General features: G+C 50.3%; 18 non-coding genes across 18 annotated transcripts; all 18 read right to left on the bottom strand.

Annotated features, from left to right (window-relative positions):
- Window positions 1-22: 22 nt before the first annotated feature.
- On the bottom strand, window positions 23-95 carry Trnaa-ugc (transfer RNA alanine (anticodon UGC)). The gene has a single exon. It is a non-coding gene; the product is annotated as a tRNA-Ala (tRNA).
- Window positions 96-1,097: 1,002 nt separating this feature from the next.
- Window positions 1,098-1,170, bottom strand: Trnaa-agc (transfer RNA alanine (anticodon AGC)). The gene has a single exon. It is a non-coding gene; the product is annotated as a tRNA-Ala (tRNA).
- Window positions 1,171-1,593: 423 nt separating this feature from the next.
- On the bottom strand, window positions 1,594-1,666 carry Trnaa-ugc (transfer RNA alanine (anticodon UGC)). The gene has a single exon. It is a non-coding gene; the product is annotated as a tRNA-Ala (tRNA).
- Window positions 1,667-2,668: 1,002 nt separating this feature from the next.
- Trnaa-agc (transfer RNA alanine (anticodon AGC)) lies at window positions 2,669-2,741 on the bottom strand. The gene has a single exon. It is a non-coding gene; the product is annotated as a tRNA-Ala (tRNA).
- Window positions 2,742-4,237: 1,496 nt separating this feature from the next.
- On the bottom strand, window positions 4,238-4,310 carry Trnaa-agc (transfer RNA alanine (anticodon AGC)). Its single transcript has one exon. It is a non-coding gene; the product is annotated as a tRNA-Ala (tRNA).
- A 421-nt stretch (window positions 4,311-4,731) lies between these two features.
- On the bottom strand, window positions 4,732-4,804 carry Trnaa-ugc (transfer RNA alanine (anticodon UGC)). Its single transcript has one exon. It is a non-coding gene; the product is annotated as a tRNA-Ala (tRNA).
- A 1,002-nt stretch (window positions 4,805-5,806) lies between these two features.
- On the bottom strand, window positions 5,807-5,879 carry Trnaa-agc (transfer RNA alanine (anticodon AGC)). The gene has a single exon. It is a non-coding gene; the product is annotated as a tRNA-Ala (tRNA).
- A 421-nt stretch (window positions 5,880-6,300) lies between these two features.
- Window positions 6,301-6,373, bottom strand: Trnaa-ugc (transfer RNA alanine (anticodon UGC)). Its single transcript has one exon. It is a non-coding gene; the product is annotated as a tRNA-Ala (tRNA).
- A 629-nt stretch (window positions 6,374-7,002) lies between these two features.
- Trnaa-ugc (transfer RNA alanine (anticodon UGC)) lies at window positions 7,003-7,075 on the bottom strand. The gene has a single exon. It is a non-coding gene; the product is annotated as a tRNA-Ala (tRNA).
- Window positions 7,076-8,149: 1,074 nt separating this feature from the next.
- Window positions 8,150-8,222, bottom strand: Trnaa-agc (transfer RNA alanine (anticodon AGC)). Its single transcript has one exon. It is a non-coding gene; the product is annotated as a tRNA-Ala (tRNA).
- A 423-nt stretch (window positions 8,223-8,645) lies between these two features.
- Trnaa-ugc (transfer RNA alanine (anticodon UGC)) lies at window positions 8,646-8,718 on the bottom strand. The gene has a single exon. It is a non-coding gene; the product is annotated as a tRNA-Ala (tRNA).
- A 1,002-nt stretch (window positions 8,719-9,720) lies between these two features.
- On the bottom strand, window positions 9,721-9,793 carry Trnaa-agc (transfer RNA alanine (anticodon AGC)). Its single transcript has one exon. It is a non-coding gene; the product is annotated as a tRNA-Ala (tRNA).
- A 423-nt stretch (window positions 9,794-10,216) lies between these two features.
- Window positions 10,217-10,289, bottom strand: Trnaa-ugc (transfer RNA alanine (anticodon UGC)). Its single transcript has one exon. It is a non-coding gene; the product is annotated as a tRNA-Ala (tRNA).
- A 1,002-nt stretch (window positions 10,290-11,291) lies between these two features.
- On the bottom strand, window positions 11,292-11,364 carry Trnaa-agc (transfer RNA alanine (anticodon AGC)). The gene has a single exon. It is a non-coding gene; the product is annotated as a tRNA-Ala (tRNA).
- Window positions 11,365-12,860: 1,496 nt separating this feature from the next.
- Window positions 12,861-12,933, bottom strand: Trnaa-agc (transfer RNA alanine (anticodon AGC)). The gene has a single exon. It is a non-coding gene; the product is annotated as a tRNA-Ala (tRNA).
- Window positions 12,934-13,354: 421 nt separating this feature from the next.
- Trnaa-ugc (transfer RNA alanine (anticodon UGC)) lies at window positions 13,355-13,427 on the bottom strand. The gene has a single exon. It is a non-coding gene; the product is annotated as a tRNA-Ala (tRNA).
- Window positions 13,428-14,429: 1,002 nt separating this feature from the next.
- Window positions 14,430-14,502, bottom strand: Trnaa-agc (transfer RNA alanine (anticodon AGC)). Its single transcript has one exon. It is a non-coding gene; the product is annotated as a tRNA-Ala (tRNA).
- Window positions 14,503-14,923: 421 nt separating this feature from the next.
- On the bottom strand, window positions 14,924-14,996 carry Trnaa-ugc (transfer RNA alanine (anticodon UGC)). Its single transcript has one exon. It is a non-coding gene; the product is annotated as a tRNA-Ala (tRNA).
- Window positions 14,997-15,358: the final 362 nt, after the last annotated feature.

Here is a 15,358-nt window from a genome sequence, read left to right as displayed (position 1 = left end):
ACCATGCACTGTCCACAAAACATGGAGGCGCCGGGGCTTGAACCCGGGACCTTTCACATGCAAAGCGAACGCTCTACCAACTGAGCTACGCCCCCAAGCGCAACAAAGCTGCGCTGTTTTCCATCCTTTGCTACTCTGATGTGCGCGGACATGATGGTTGGTTGGTTTATAGGGGCGAAGGGACCAGTGTACAAAGGCGCGATCACGTTCATATGCACAAGAGTTCCAAGTAGTTTCGATGCTCTGGTATTACGACTACAAATTCCGTCTGTATTTAACGTCTTAAATTGAAAGGACAGTCACAAATTGCTCCGTTTTCACTCCTTGTCGACAATCACACAGCGCCTGAGGTAACAAGCACATCTGAAGCCCCATTGTGCACTCGACTGTTGATGCCAACTCACTGCCTCGCACTTTACTACTGTGTACCACTCTTGTCGTCCAACTGCAAAAGACTGGGCCACAACAAGTTTCCGCGTCTCCATTGCACTGCGCAAACTACGAAACGCTCCCCAAACATTGCACTCACCCATGCAGACGACTTTTCCGACTTTACACGACGCTCACGCTAGTGACAGCCTTATTTAGAGCTTGACGTCGCACCCAAGCGAGTGAGCACATTTCGCCTACGGCTTAGGCCGCCCAACTAGTGTGGCTGCTCGGTCTCTGCAGGCAGCGAGGGGCTGCAAACTTCCCGTGTTCGCGCCTATGTCACCTCCGCTTGCTTGTCAGAGACAGAGTGTCGCAAAACATACAACTCACTCCATGAATTGATTGCTACGGCATCTGTCATCAGCAGTCACAACTAGCAACACCAGTAGCAGCAGGCTGCACGTGAAGAATGGGAATGTGCAGTGGGATTTTTGTGAACTCGGCGCAAGGCAGATCTTTCCGACATAGGTTTGAGAATGTTAAGGGAAGACTTGTACTGGTTCTAAATTAAGTATAGGGCTGGGAGGAGGGTGCTTCCTGCGCGTAACAGCACGCTTGCCAATTGTGGCTGCTAATCGTTCGCTCGTATCTGCCTAGACACATTCACTGGCTGTGAATTATTTCACTTGCATGGCAGTGTGCGCATGTTGGTGTGTTAAAAATTCTGGAGACGCTGGGTATCGATCCCAGTACCTCTCGCATGCTAAGCGAGCGCTCTACCATCTGAGCTACGCCCCCTGATGACGGATAGTGCTACATACAACCATATCAATATCACAGACCCTTGCACTCCCATTATTCCGCAGACAAACACTACTCTCAATGTGTCCGTGAGGGTGTCTTTCAGGTTTCCTGCATTCTGTATCGAATCGTAGTTGGCCAAAATTAAAGTGGCACGCACAACGTCGAAAATAGCGTTCGGCCACCGCTCTGAGTAAGACGAACGTCTTGTCCACACTCTAGACTGCATTGAGGTTAGGCCGTTATACCTAAGACAGATTTGCACTCGATGACACCTCGACAACAGCCGGTCCTCACATTCACGTCTTGCTCTCCTTACGTCAGTATACATCATATGAGTCTGTGACGCTGGCTTTGCAACATCTTGCGTGTCTTTAGGCTCGCCGCGACCAACACTTACCATGCACTGTCCACAAAACATGGAGGCGCCGGGGCTTGAACCCGGGACCTTTCACATGCAAAGCGAACGCTCTACCAACTGAGCTACGCCCCCAAGCGCAACAAAGCTGCGCTGTTTTCCATCCTTTGCTACTCTGATGTGCGCGGACATGATGGTTGGTTGGTTTATAGGGGCGAAGGGACCAGTGTACAAAGGCGCGATCACGTTCATATGCACAAGAGTTCCAAGTAGTTTCGATGCTCTGGTATTACGACTACAAATTCCGTCTGTATTTAACGTCTTAAATTGAAAGGACAGTCACAAATTGCTCCGTTTTCACTCCTTGTCGACAATCACACAGCGCCTGAGGTAACAAGCACATCTGAAGCCCCATTGTGCACTCGACTGTTGATGCCAACTCACTGCCTCGCACTTTACTACTGTGTACCACTCTTGTCGTCCAACTGCAAAAGACTGGGCCACAACAAGTTTCCGCGTCTCCATTGCACTGCGCAAACTACGAAACGCTCCCCAAACATTGCACTCACCCATGCAGACGACTTTTCCGACTTTACACGACGCTCACGCTAGTGACAGCCTTATTTAGAGCTTGACGTCGCACCCAAGCGAGTGAGCACATTTCGCCTACGGCTTAGGCCGCCCAACTAGTGTGGCTGCTCGGTCTCTGCAGGCAGCGAGGGGCTGCAAACTTCCCGTGTTCGCGCCTATGTCACCTCCGCTTGCTTGTCAGAGACAGAGTGTCGCAAAACATACAACTCACTCCATGAATTGATTGCTACGGCATCTGTCATCAGCAGTCACAACTAGCAACACCAGTAGCAGCCGGCTGCACGTGAAGAATGGGAATGTGCAGTGGGATTTTTGTGAACTCGGCGCAAGGCAGATCTTTCCGACATAGGTTTGAGAATGTTAAGGGAAGACTTGTACTGGTTCTAAATTAAGTATAGGGCTGGGAGGAGGGTGCTTCCTGCGCGTAACAGCACGCTTGCCAATTGTGGCTGCTAATCGTTCGCTCGCATCTGCCTAGACACATTCGCTGGCTGTGAATTATTTCACTTGCATGGCAGTGTGCGCATGTTGGTGTGTTAAAAATTCTGGAGACGCTGGGTATCGATCCCAGTACCTCTCGCATGCTAAGCGAGCGCTCTACCATCTGAGCTACGCCCCCTGATGACGGATAGTGCTACATACAACCATATCAATATCACAGACCCTTGCACTCCCATTATTCCGCAGACAAACACTACTCTCAATGTGTCCGTGAGGGTGTCTTTCAGGTTTCCTGCATTCTGTATCGAATCGTAGTTGGCCAAAATTAAAGTGGCACGCACAACGTCGAAAATAGCGTTCGGCCACCGCTCTGAGTAAGACGAACGTCTTGTCCACACTCTAGACTGCATTGAGGTTAGGCCGTTATACCTAAGACAGATTTGCACTCGATGACACCTCGACAACAGCCGGTCCTCACATTCACGTCTTGCTCTCCTTACGTCAGTATACATCATATGAGTCTGTGACGCTGGCTTTGCAACATCTTGCGTGTCTTTAGGCTCGCCGACCAACACTTACCATGCACTGTCCACAAAACATGGAGGCGCCGGGGCTTGAACCCGGGACCTTTCACATGCAAAGCGAACGCTCTACCAACTGAGCTACGCCCCGAAGCGCAACAAAGCTGCGCTGTTTTCCATCCTTTGCTACTCTGATGTGCGCGGACATGATGGTTGGTTGGTTTATAGGGGCGAAGGGACCAGTGTACAAAGGCGCGATCACGTTCATATGCACAAGAGTTCCAAGTAGTTTCGATGCTCTGGTATTACGACTACAAATTCCGTCTGTATTTAACGTCTTAAATTGTAAGGACAGTCACAAATTGCTCCGTTTTCACTCCTTGTCGACAATCACACAGCGCCTGAGGTAACAAGCACATCTGAAGCCCCATTGTGCACTCGACTGTTGATGCCAACTCACTGCCTCGCACTTTACTACTGTGTACCACTCTTGTCGTCCAACTGAAAAAGACTGGGCCACAACAAGTTTCCGCGTCTCCATTGCACTGCGCAAACTACGAAACGCTCCCCAAACATTGCACTCACCCATGCAGACGACTTTTCCGACTTTACACGACGCTCACGCTAGTGACAGCCTTATTTAGAGCTTGACGTCGCACCCAAGCGAGTGAGCACATTTCGCCTACGGCTTAGGCCGCCCAACTAGTGTGGCTGCTCGGTCTCTGCAGGCAGCGAGGGGCTGCAAACTTCCCGTGTTCGCGCCTATGTCACCTCCGCTTGCTTGTCAGAGACAGAGTGTCGCAAAACATACAACTCACTCCATGAATTGATTGCTACGGCATCTGTCATCAGCAGTCACAACTAGCAACACCAGTAGCAGCCGGCTGCACGTGAAGAATGGGAATGTGCAGTGGGATTTTTGTGAACTCGGCGCAAGGCAGATCTTTCCGACATAGGTTTGAGAATGTTAAGGGAAGACTTGTACTGGTTCTAAATTAAGTATAGGGCTGGGAGGAGGGTGCTTCCTGCGCGTAACAGCACGCTTGCCAATTGTGGCTGCTAATCGTTCGCTCGCATCTGCCTAGACACATTCGCTGGCTGTGAATTATTTCACTTGCATGGCAGTGTGCGCATGTTGGTGTGTTAAAAATTCTGGAGACGCTGGGTATCGATCCCAGTACCTCTCGCATGCTAAGCGAGCGCTCTACCATCTGAGCTACGCCCCCTGATGACGGATAGTGCTACATACAACCATATCAATATCACAGACCCTTGCACTCCCATTATTCCGCAGACAAACACTACTCTCAATGTGTCCGTGAGGGTGTCTTTCAGGTTTCCTGCATTCTGTATCGAATCGTAGTTGGCCAAAATTAAAGTGGCACGCACAACGTCGAAAATAGCGTTCGGCCACCGCTCTGAGTAAGACGAACGTCTTGTCCACACTCTAGACTGCATTGAGGTTAGGCCGTTATACCTAAGACAGATTTGCACTCGATGACACCTCGACAACAGCCGGTCCTCACATTCACGTCTTGCTCTCCTTACGTCAGTATACATCATATGAGTCTGTGACGCTGGCTTTGCAACATCTTGCGTGTCTTTAGGCTCGCCGACCAACACTTACCATGCACTGTCCACAAAACATGGAGGCGCCGGGGCTTGAACCCGGGACCTTTCACATGCAAAGCGAACGCTCTACCAACTGAGCTACGCCCCCAAGCGCAACAAAGCTGCGCTGTTTTCCATCCTTTGCTACTCTGATGTGCGCGGACATGATGGTTGGTTGGTTTATAGGGGCGAAGGGACCAGTGTACAAAGGCGCGATCACGTTCATATGCACAAGAGTTCCAAGTAGTTTCGATGCTCTGGTATTACGACTACAAATTCCGTCTGTATTTAACGTCTTAAATTGAAAGGACAGTCACAAATTGCTCCGTTTTCACTCCTTGTCGACAATCACACAGCGCCTGAGGTAACAAGCACATCTGAAGCCCCATTGTGCACTCGACTGTTGATGCCAACTCACTGCCTCGCACTTTACTACTGTGTACCACTCTTGTCGTCCAACTGCAAAAGACTGGGCCACAACAAGTTTCCGCGTCTCCATTGCACTGCGCAAACTACGAAACGCTCCCCAAACATTGCACTCACCCATGCAGACGACTTTTCCGACTTTACACGACGCTCACGCTAGTGACAGCCTTATTTAGAGCTTGACGTCGCACCCAAGCGAGTGAGCACATTTCGCCTACGGCTTAGGCCGCCCAACTAGTGTGGCTGCTCGGTCTCTGCAGGCAGCGAGGGGCTGCAAACTTCCCGTGTTCGCGCCTATGTCACCTCCGCTTGCTTGTCAGAGACAGAGTGTCGCAAAACATACAACTCACTCCATGAATTGATTGCTACGGCATCTGTCATCAGCAGTCACAACTAGCAACACCAGTAGCAGCCGGCTGCACGTGAAGAATGGGAATGTGCAGTGGGATTTTTGTGAACTCGGCGCAAGGCAGATCTTTCCGACATAGGTTTGAGAATGTTAAGGGAAGACTTGTACTGGTTCTAAATTAAGTATAGGGCTGGGAGGAGGGTGCTTCCTGCGCGTAACAGCACGCTTGCCAATTGTGGCTGCTAATCGTTCGCTCGCATCTGCCTAGACACATTCGCTGGCTGTGAATTATTTCACTTGCATGGCAGTGTGCGCATGTTGGTGTGTTAAAAATTCTGGAGACGCTGGGTATCGATCCCAGTACCTCTCGCATGCTAAGCGAGCGCTCTACCATCTGAGCTACGCCCCCTGATGACGGTTAGTGCTACATACAACCATATCAATATCACAGACCCTTGCACTCCCATTATTCCGCAGACAAACACTACTCTCAATGTGTCCGTGAGGGTGTCTTTCAGGTTTCCTGCATTCTGTATCGAATCGTAGTTGGCCAAAATTAAAGTGGCACGCACAACGTCGAAAATAGCGTTCGGCCACCGCTCTGAGTAAGACGAACGTCTTGTCCACACTCTAGACTGCATTGAGGTTAGGCCGTTATACCTAAGACAGATTTGCACTCGATGACACCTCGACAACAGCCGGTCCTCACATTCACGTCTTGCTCTCCTTACGTCAGTATACATCATATGAGTCTGTGACGCTGGCTTTGCAACATCTTGCGTGTCTTTAGGCTCGCCGACCAACACTTACCATGCACTGTCCACAAAACATGGAGGCGCCGGGGCTTGAACCCGGGACCTTTCACATGCAAAGCGAACGCTCTACCAACTGAGCTACGCCCCCAAGCGCAACAAAGCTGCGCTGTTTTCCATCCTTTGCTACTCTGATGTGCGCGGACATGATGGTTGGTTGGTTTATAGGGGCGAAGGGACCAGTGTACAAAGGCGCGATCACGTTCATATGCACAAGAGTTCCAAGTAGTTTCGATGCTCTGGTATTACGACTACAAATTCCGTCTGTATTTAACGTCTTAAATTGAAAGGACAGTCACAAATTGCTCCGTTTTCACTCCTTGTCGACAATCACACAGCGCCTGAGGTAACAAGCACATCTGAAGCCCCATTGTGCACTCGACTGTTGATGCCAACTCACTGCCTCGCACTTTACTACTGTGTACCACTCTTGTCGTCCAACTGCAAAAGACTGGGCCACAACGTCGAAAATAGCGTTCGGCCACCACTCTGAGTAAGACGGACGTGTTGTCCACTCTCTAGACTTCATTGAGGTTAGGCCGTTATACCTAAGACAGATTTGCAATCGATGACACCTCGACAACAGCCGGTCCTCACATTTACGTCTTGCTCTCCTTACGTCAGTATACATCATATGAGTCTGTGACGCTGGCTTTGCAACATCTTGCGTGTCTTTAGGCTCGCCGCGACCAACACTTACCATGCACTGTCCACAAAACATGGAGGCGCCGGGGCTTGAACCCGGGACCTTTCACATGCAAAGCGAACGCTCTACCAACTGAGCTACGCCCCCAAGCGCAACAGAGCTGCGCTGTTTTCCTTTCTTTGCTACTCTGAAGTGCACGGACCTGATGGTTGGTTGGTTTGTAGGGGTGAAGGGACCAGTGTACAAAGGCGTGGTCACGTTCATATACACATGAGTTCCAAGTAGTTTCGATGTTCTGGTGTTACGACTACAAATTCCGTCTGTATTTAACGTCTTAAATTGAAAGGACTGTCGACTGATGACCACAGCAGTTGAGACCCATAGTGCTCAGAGCCATTTCTCGAAAGGACAGTCACAAATTGCTCCGTTTTCACTCCTTGTCGGCAATCACACCGCGCCTCAGGTAACAAGCACATCTGAAGCCCCATTGTGCACTCGACTGTTCATGCCAACTCACTGCCTCGCACTTTACTACTGTGTACCACTCTTGTCGTCCAACTGCAAAAGACTGGGCCACAACACGTTTCCGCGTCTCCATTGCACTGCGCAAACTACGAAACGCTCCCCAGACATGGCACTCACCAATGCAGACGACTTTTCCGACTTTACACGACGCTCACGCAACGCTCACGCTAGTGACAGCCTTATTTAGAGCTTGACGTCGCACCCAAGCGAGTGAGCACATTTCGCCTACGGCTTAGGCCGCCCAACTAGTGTGGCTGCTCGGTCTCTGCAGGCAGCGAGGGGCTGCAAACTTCCCGTGTTCGCGCCTATGTCACCTCCGCTTGCTTGTCAGAGACAGAGTGTCGCAAAACATACAACTCACTCCATGAATTGATTGCTACGGCATCTGTCATCAGCAGTCACAACTAGCAACACCAGTAGCAGCCGGCTGCACGTGAAGAATGGGAATGTGCAGTGGGATTTTTGTGAACTCGGCGCAAGGCAGATCTTTCCGACATAGGTTTGAGAATGTTAAGGGAAGACTTGTACTGGTTCTAAATTAAGTATAGGGCTGGGAGGAGGGTGCTTCCTGCGCGTAACAGCACGCTTGCCAATTGTGGCTGCTAATCGTTCGCTCGTATCTGCCTAGACACATTCGCTGGCTGTGAATTATTTCACTTGCATGGCAGTGTGCGCATGTTGGTGTGTTAAAAATTCTGGAGACGCTGGGTATCGATCCCAGTACCTCTCGCATGCTAAGCGAGCGCTCTACCATCTGAGCTACGCCCCCTGATGACGGATAGTGCTACATACAACCATATCAATATCACAGACCCTTGCACTCCCATTATTCCGCAGACAAACACTACTCTCAATGTGTCCGTGAGGGTGTCTTTCAGGTTTCCTGCATTCTGTATCGAATCGTAGTTGGCCAAAATTAAAGTGGCACGCACAACGTCGAAAATAGCGTTCGGCCACCGCTCTGAGTAAGACGAACGTCTTGTCCACACTCTAGACTGCATTGAGGTTAGGCCGTTATACCTAAGACAGATTTGCACTCGATGACACCTCGACAACAGCCGGTCCTCACATTCACGTCTTGCTCTCCTTACGTCAGTATACATCATATGAGTCTGTGACGCTGGCTTTGCAACATCTTGCGTGTCTTTAGGCTCGCCGCGACCAACACTTACCATGCACTGTCCACAAAACATGGAGGCGCCGGGGCTTGAACCCGGGACCTTTCACATGCAAAGCGAACGCTCTACCAACTGAGCTACGCCCCCAAGCGCAACAAAGCTGCGCTGTTTTCCATCCTTTGCTACTCTGATGTGCGCGGACATGATGGTTGGTTGGTTTATAGGGGCGAAGGGACCAGTGTACAAAGGCGCGATCACGTTCATATGCACAAGAGTTCCAAGTAGTTTCGATGCTCTGGTATTACGACTACAAATTCCGTCTGTATTTAACGTCTTAAATTGAAAGGACAGTCACAAATTGCTCCGTTTTCACTCCTTGTCGACAATCACACAGCGCCTGAGGTAACAAGCACATCTGAAGCCCCATTGTGCACTCGACTGTTGATGCCAACTCACTGCCTCGCACTTTACTACTGTGTACCACTCTTGTCGTCCAACTGCAAAAGACTGGGCCACAACAAGTTTCCGCGTCTCCATTGCACTGCGCAAACTACGAAACGCTCCCCAAACATTGCACTCACCCATGCAGACGACTTTTCCGACTTTACACGACGCTCACGCTAGTGACAGCCTTATTTAGAGCTTGACGTCGCACCCAAGCGAGTGAGCACATTTCGCCTACGGCTTAGGCCGCCCAACTAGTGTGGCTGCTCGGTCTCTGCAGGCAGCGAGGGGCTGCAAACTTCCCGTGTTCGCGCCTATGTCACCTCCGCTTGCTTGTCAGAGACAGAGTGTCGCAAAACATACAACTCACTCCATGAATTGATTGCTACGGCATCTGTCATCAGCAGTCACAACTAGCAACACCAGTAGCAGCAGGCTGCACGTGAAGAATGGGAATGTGCAGTGGGATTTTTGTGAACTCGGCGCAAGGCAGATCTTTCCGACATAGGTTTGAGAATGTTAAGGGAAGACTTGTACTGGTTCTAAATTAAGTATAGGGCTGGGAGGAGGGTGCTTCCTGCGCGTAACAGCACGCTTGCCAATTGTGGCTGCTAATCGTTCGCTCGTATCTGCCTAGACACATTCGCTGGCTGTGAATTATTTCACTTGCATGGCAGTGTGCGCATGTTGGTGTGTTAAAAATTCTGGAGACGCTGGGTATCGATCCCAGTACCTCTCGCATGCTAAGCGAGCGCTCTACCATCTGAGCTACGCCCCCTGATGACGGATAGTGCTACATACAACCATATCAATATCACAGACCCTTGCACTCCCATTATTCCGCAGACAAACACTACTCTCAATGTGTCCGTGAGGGTGTCTTTCAGGTTTCCTGCATTCTGTATCGAATCGTAGTTGGCCAAAATTAAAGTGGCACGCACAACGTCGAAAATAGCGTTCGGCCACCGCTCTGAGTAAGACGAACGTCTTGTCCACACTCTAGACTGCATTGAGGTTAGGCCGTTATACCTAAGACAGATTTGCACTCGATGACACCTCGACAACAGCCGGTCCTCACATTCACGTCTTGCTCTCCTTACGTCAGTATACATCATATGAGTCTGTGACGCTGGCTTTGCAACATCTTGCGTGTCTTTAGGCTCGCCGCGACCAACACTTACCATGCACTGTCCACAAAACATGGAGGCGCCGGGGCTTGAACCCGGGACCTTTCACATGCAAAGCGAACGCTCTACCAACTGAGCTACGCCCCCAAGCGCAACAAAGCTGCGCTGTTTTCCATCCTTTGCTACTCTGATGTGCGCGGACATGATGGTTGGTTGGTTTATAGGGGCGAAGGGACCAGTGTACAAAGGCGCGATCACGTTCATATGCACAAGAGTTCCAAGTAGTTTCGATGCTCTGGTATTACGACTACAAATTCCGTCTGTATTTAACGTCTTAAATTGAAAGGACAGTCACAAATTGCTCCGTTTTCACTCCTTGTCGACAATCACACAGCGCCTGAGGTAACAAGCACATCTGAAGCCCCATTGTGCACTCGACTGTTGATGCCAACTCACTGCCTCGCACTTTACTACTGTGTACCACTCTTGTCGTCCAACTGCAAAAGACTGGGCCACAACAAGTTTCCGCGTCTCCATTGCACTGCGCAAACTACGAAACGCTCCCCAAACATTGCACTCACCCATGCAGACGACTTTTCCGACTTTACACGACGCTCACGCTAGTGACAGCCTTATTTAGAGCTTGACGTCGCACCCAAGCGAGTGAGCACATTTCGCCTACGGCTTAGGCCGCCCAACTAGTGTGGCTGCTCGGTCTCTGCAGGCAGCGAGGGGCTGCAAACTTCCCGTGTTCGCGCCTATGTCACCTCCGCTTGCTTGTCAGAGACAGAGTGTCGCAAAACATACAACTCACTCCATGAATTGATTGCTACGGCATCTGTCATCAGCAGTCACAACTAGCAACACCAGTAGCAGCCGGCTGCACGTGAAGAATGGGAATGTGCAGTGGGATTTTTGTGAACTCGGCGCAAGGCAGATCTTTCCGACATAGGTTTGAGAATGTTAAGGGAAGACTTGTACTGGTTCTAAATTAAGTATAGGGCTGGGAGGAGGGTGCTTCCTGCGCGTAACAGCACGCTTGCCAATTGTGGCTGCTAATCGTTCGCTCGCATCTGCCTAGACACATTCGCTGGCTGTGAATTATTTCACTTGCATGGCAGTGTGCGCATGTTGGTGTGTTAAAAATTCTGGAGACGCTGGGTATCGATCCCAGTACCTCTCGCATGCTAAGCGAGCGCTCTACCATCTGAGCTACGCCCCCTGATGACGGATAGTGCTACATACAACCATATCAATATCACAGACCCTTGCACTCCCATTATTCCGCAGACAAACACTACTCTCAATGTGTCCGTGAGGGTGTCTTTCAGGTTTCCTGCATTCTGTATCGAATCGTAGTTGGCCAAAATTAAAGTGGCACGCACAACGTCGAAAATAGCGTTCGGCCACCGCTCTGAGTAAGACGAACGTCTTGTCCACACTCTAGACTGCATTGAGGTTAGGCCGTTATACCTAAGACAGATTTGCACTCGATGACACCTCGACAACAGCCGGTCCTCACATTCACGTCTTGCTCTCCTTACGTCAGTATACATCATATGAGTCTGTGACGCTGGCTTTGCAACATCTTGCGTGTCTTTAGGCTCGCCGACCAACACTTACCATGCACTGTCCACAAAACATGGAGGCGCCGGGGCTTGAACCCGGGACCTTTCACATGCAAAGCGAACGCTCTACCAACTGAGCTACGCCCCGAAGCGCAACAAAGCTGCGCTGTTTTCCATCCTTTGCTACTCTGATGTGCGCGGACATGATGGTTGGTTGGTTTATAGGGGCGAAGGGACCAGTGTACAAAGGCGCGATCACGTTCATATGCACAAGAGTTCCAAGTAGTTTCGATGCTCTGGTATTACGACTACAAATTCCGTCTGTATTTAACGTCTTAAATTGTAAGGACAGTCACAAATTGCTCCGTTTTCACTCCTTGTCGACAATCACACAGCGCCTGAGGTAACAAGCACATCTGAAGCCCCATTGTGCACTCGACTGTTGATGCCAACTCACTGCCTCGCACTTTACTACTGTGTACCACTCTTGTCGTCCAACTGAAAAAGACTGGGCCACAACAAGTTTCCGCGTCTCCATTGCACTGCGCAAACTACGAAACGCTCCCCAAACATTGCACTCACCCATGCAGACGACTTTTCCGACTTTACACGACGCTCACGCTAGTGACAGCCTTATTTAGAGCTTGACGTCGCACCCAAGCGAGTGAGCACATTTCGCCTACGGCTTAGGCCGCCCAACTAGTGTGGCTGCTCGGTCTCTGCAGGCAGCGAGGGGCTGCAAACTTCCCGTGTTCGCGCCTATGTCACCTCCGCTTGCTTGTCAGAGACAGAGTGTCGCAAAACATACAACTCACTCCATGAATTGATTGCTACGGCATCTGTCATCAGCAGTCACAACTAGCAACACCAGTAGCAGCCGGCTGCACGTGAAGAATGGGAATGTGCAGTGGGATTTTTGTGAACTCGGCGCAAGGCAGATCTTTCCGACATAGGTTTGAGAATGTTAAGGGAAGACTTGTACTGGTTCTAAATTAAGTATAGGGCTGGGAGGAGGGTGCTTCCTGCGCGTAACAGCACGCTTGCCAATTGTGGCTGCTAATCGTTCGCTCGCATCTGCCTAGACACATTCGCTGGCTGTGAATTATTTCACTTGCATGGCAGTGTGCGCATGTTGGTGTGTTAAAAATTCTGGAGACGCTGGGTATCGATCCCAGTACCTCTCGCATGCTAAGCGAGCGCTCTACCATCTGAGCTACGCCCCCTGATGACGGATAGTGCTACATACAACCATATCAATATCACAGACCCTTGCACTCCCATTATTCCGCAGACAAACACTACTCTCAATGTGTCCGTGAGGGTGTCTTTCAGGTTTCCTGCATTCTGTATCGAATCGTAGTTGGCCAAAATTAAAGTGGCACGCACAACGTCGAAAATAGCGTTCGGCCACCGCTCTGAGTAAGACGAACGTCTTGTCCACACTCTAGACTGCATTGAGGTTAGGCCGTTATACCTAAGACAGATTTGCACTCGATGACACCTCGACAACAGCCGGTCCTCACATTCACGTCTTGCTCTCCTTACGTCAGTATACATCATATGAGTCTGTGACGCTGGCTTTGCAACATCTTGCGTGTCTTTAGGCTCGCCGACCAACACTTACCATGCACTGTCCACAAAACATGGAGGCGCCGGGGCTTGAACCCGGGACCTTTCACATGCAAAGCGAACGCTCTACCAACTGAGCTACGCCCCCAAGCGCAACAAAGCTGCGCTGTTTTCCATCCTTTGCTACTCTGATGTGCGCGGACATGATGGTTGGTTGGTTTATAGGGGCGAAGGGACCAGTGTACAAAGGCGCGATCACGTTCATATGCACAAGAGTTCCAAGTAGTTTCGATGCTCTGGTATTACGACTACAAATTCCGTCTGTATTTAACGTCTTAAATTGAAAGGACAGTCACAAATTGCTCCGTTTTCACTCCTTGTCGACAATCACACAGCGCCTGAGGTAACAAGCACATCTGAAGCCCCATTGTGCACTCGACTGTTGATGCCAACTCACTGCCTCGCACTTTACTACTGTGTACCACTCTTGTCGTCCAACTGCAAAAGACTGGGCCACAACAAGTTTCCGCGTCTCCATTGCACTGCGCAAACTACGAAACGCTCCCCAAACATTGCACTCACCCATGCAGACGACTTTTCCGACTTTACACGACGCTCACGCTAGTGACAGCCTTATTTAGAGCTTGACGTCGCACCCAAGCGAGTGAGCACATTTCGCCTACGGCTTAGGCCGCCCAACTAGTGTGGCTGCTCGGTCTCTGCAGGCAGCGAGGGGCTGCAAACTTCCCGTGTTCGCGCCTATGTCACCTCCGCTTGCTTGTCAGAGACAGAGTGTCGCAAAACATACAACTCACTCCATGAATTGATTGCTACGGCATCTGTCATCAGCAGTCACAACTAGCAACACCAGTAGCAGCCGGCTGCACGTGAAGAATGGGAATGTGCAGTGGGATTTTTGTGAACTCGGCGCAAGGCAGATCTTTCCGACATAGGTTTGAGAATGTTAAGGGAAGACTTGTACTGGTTCTAAATTAAGTATAGGGCTGGGAGGAGGGTGCTTCCTGCGCGTAACAGCACGCTTGCCAATTGTGGCTGCTAATCGTTCGCTCGCATCTGCCTAGACACATTCGCTGGCTGTGAATTATTTCACTTGCATGGCAGTGTGCGCATGTTGGTGTGTTAAAAATTCTGGAGACGCTGGGTATCGATCCCAGTACCTCTCGCATGCTAAGCGAGCGCTCTACCATCTGAGCTACGCCCCCTGATGACGGTTAGTGCTACATACAACCATATCAATATCACAGACCCTTGCACTCCCATTATTCCGCAGACAAACACTACTCTCAATGTGTCCGTGAGGGTGTCTTTCAGGTTTCCTGCATTCTGTATCGAATCGTAGTTGGCCAAAATTAAAGTGGCACGCACAACGTCGAAAATAGCGTTCGGCCACCGCTCTGAGTAAGACGAACGTCTTGTCCACACTCTAGACTGCATTGAGGTTAGGCCGTTATACCTAAGACAGATTTGCACTCGATGACACCTCGACAACAGCCGGTCCTCACATTCACGTCTTGCTCTCCTTACGTCAGTATACATCATATGAGTCTGTGACGCTGGCTTTGCAACATCTTGCGTGTCTTTAGGCTCGCCGACCAACACTTACCATGCACTGTCCACAAAACATGGAGGCGCCGGGGCTTGAACCCGGGACCTTTCACATGCAAAGCGAACGCTCTACCAACTGAGCTACGCCCCCAAGCGCAACAAAGCTGCGCTGTTTTCCATCCTTTGCTACTCTGATGTGCGCGGACATGATGGTTGGTTGGTTTATAGGGGCGAAGGGACCAGTGTACAAAGGCGCGATCACGTTCATATGCACAAGAGTTCCAAGTAGTTTCGATGCTCTGGTATTACGACTACAAATTCCGTCTGTATTTAACGTCTTAAATTGAAAGGACAGTCACAAATTGCTCCGTTTTCACTCCTTGTCGACAATCACACAGCGCCTGAGGTAACAAGCACATCTGAAGCCCCATTGTGCACTCGACTGTTGATGCCAACTCACTGCCTCGCACTTTACTACTGTGTACCACTCTTGTCGTCCAACTGCAAAAGACT

This window comes from Schistocerca cancellata, chromosome 10 (genome assembly GCF_023864275.1).
Source record: "Schistocerca cancellata isolate TAMUIC-IGC-003103 chromosome 10, iqSchCanc2.1, whole genome shotgun sequence".
Lineage (NCBI taxonomy): Eukaryota > Metazoa > Arthropoda > Insecta > Orthoptera > Acrididae > Schistocerca > Schistocerca cancellata.
This window is presented reverse-complemented; position numbering and strand designations above follow the sequence as displayed.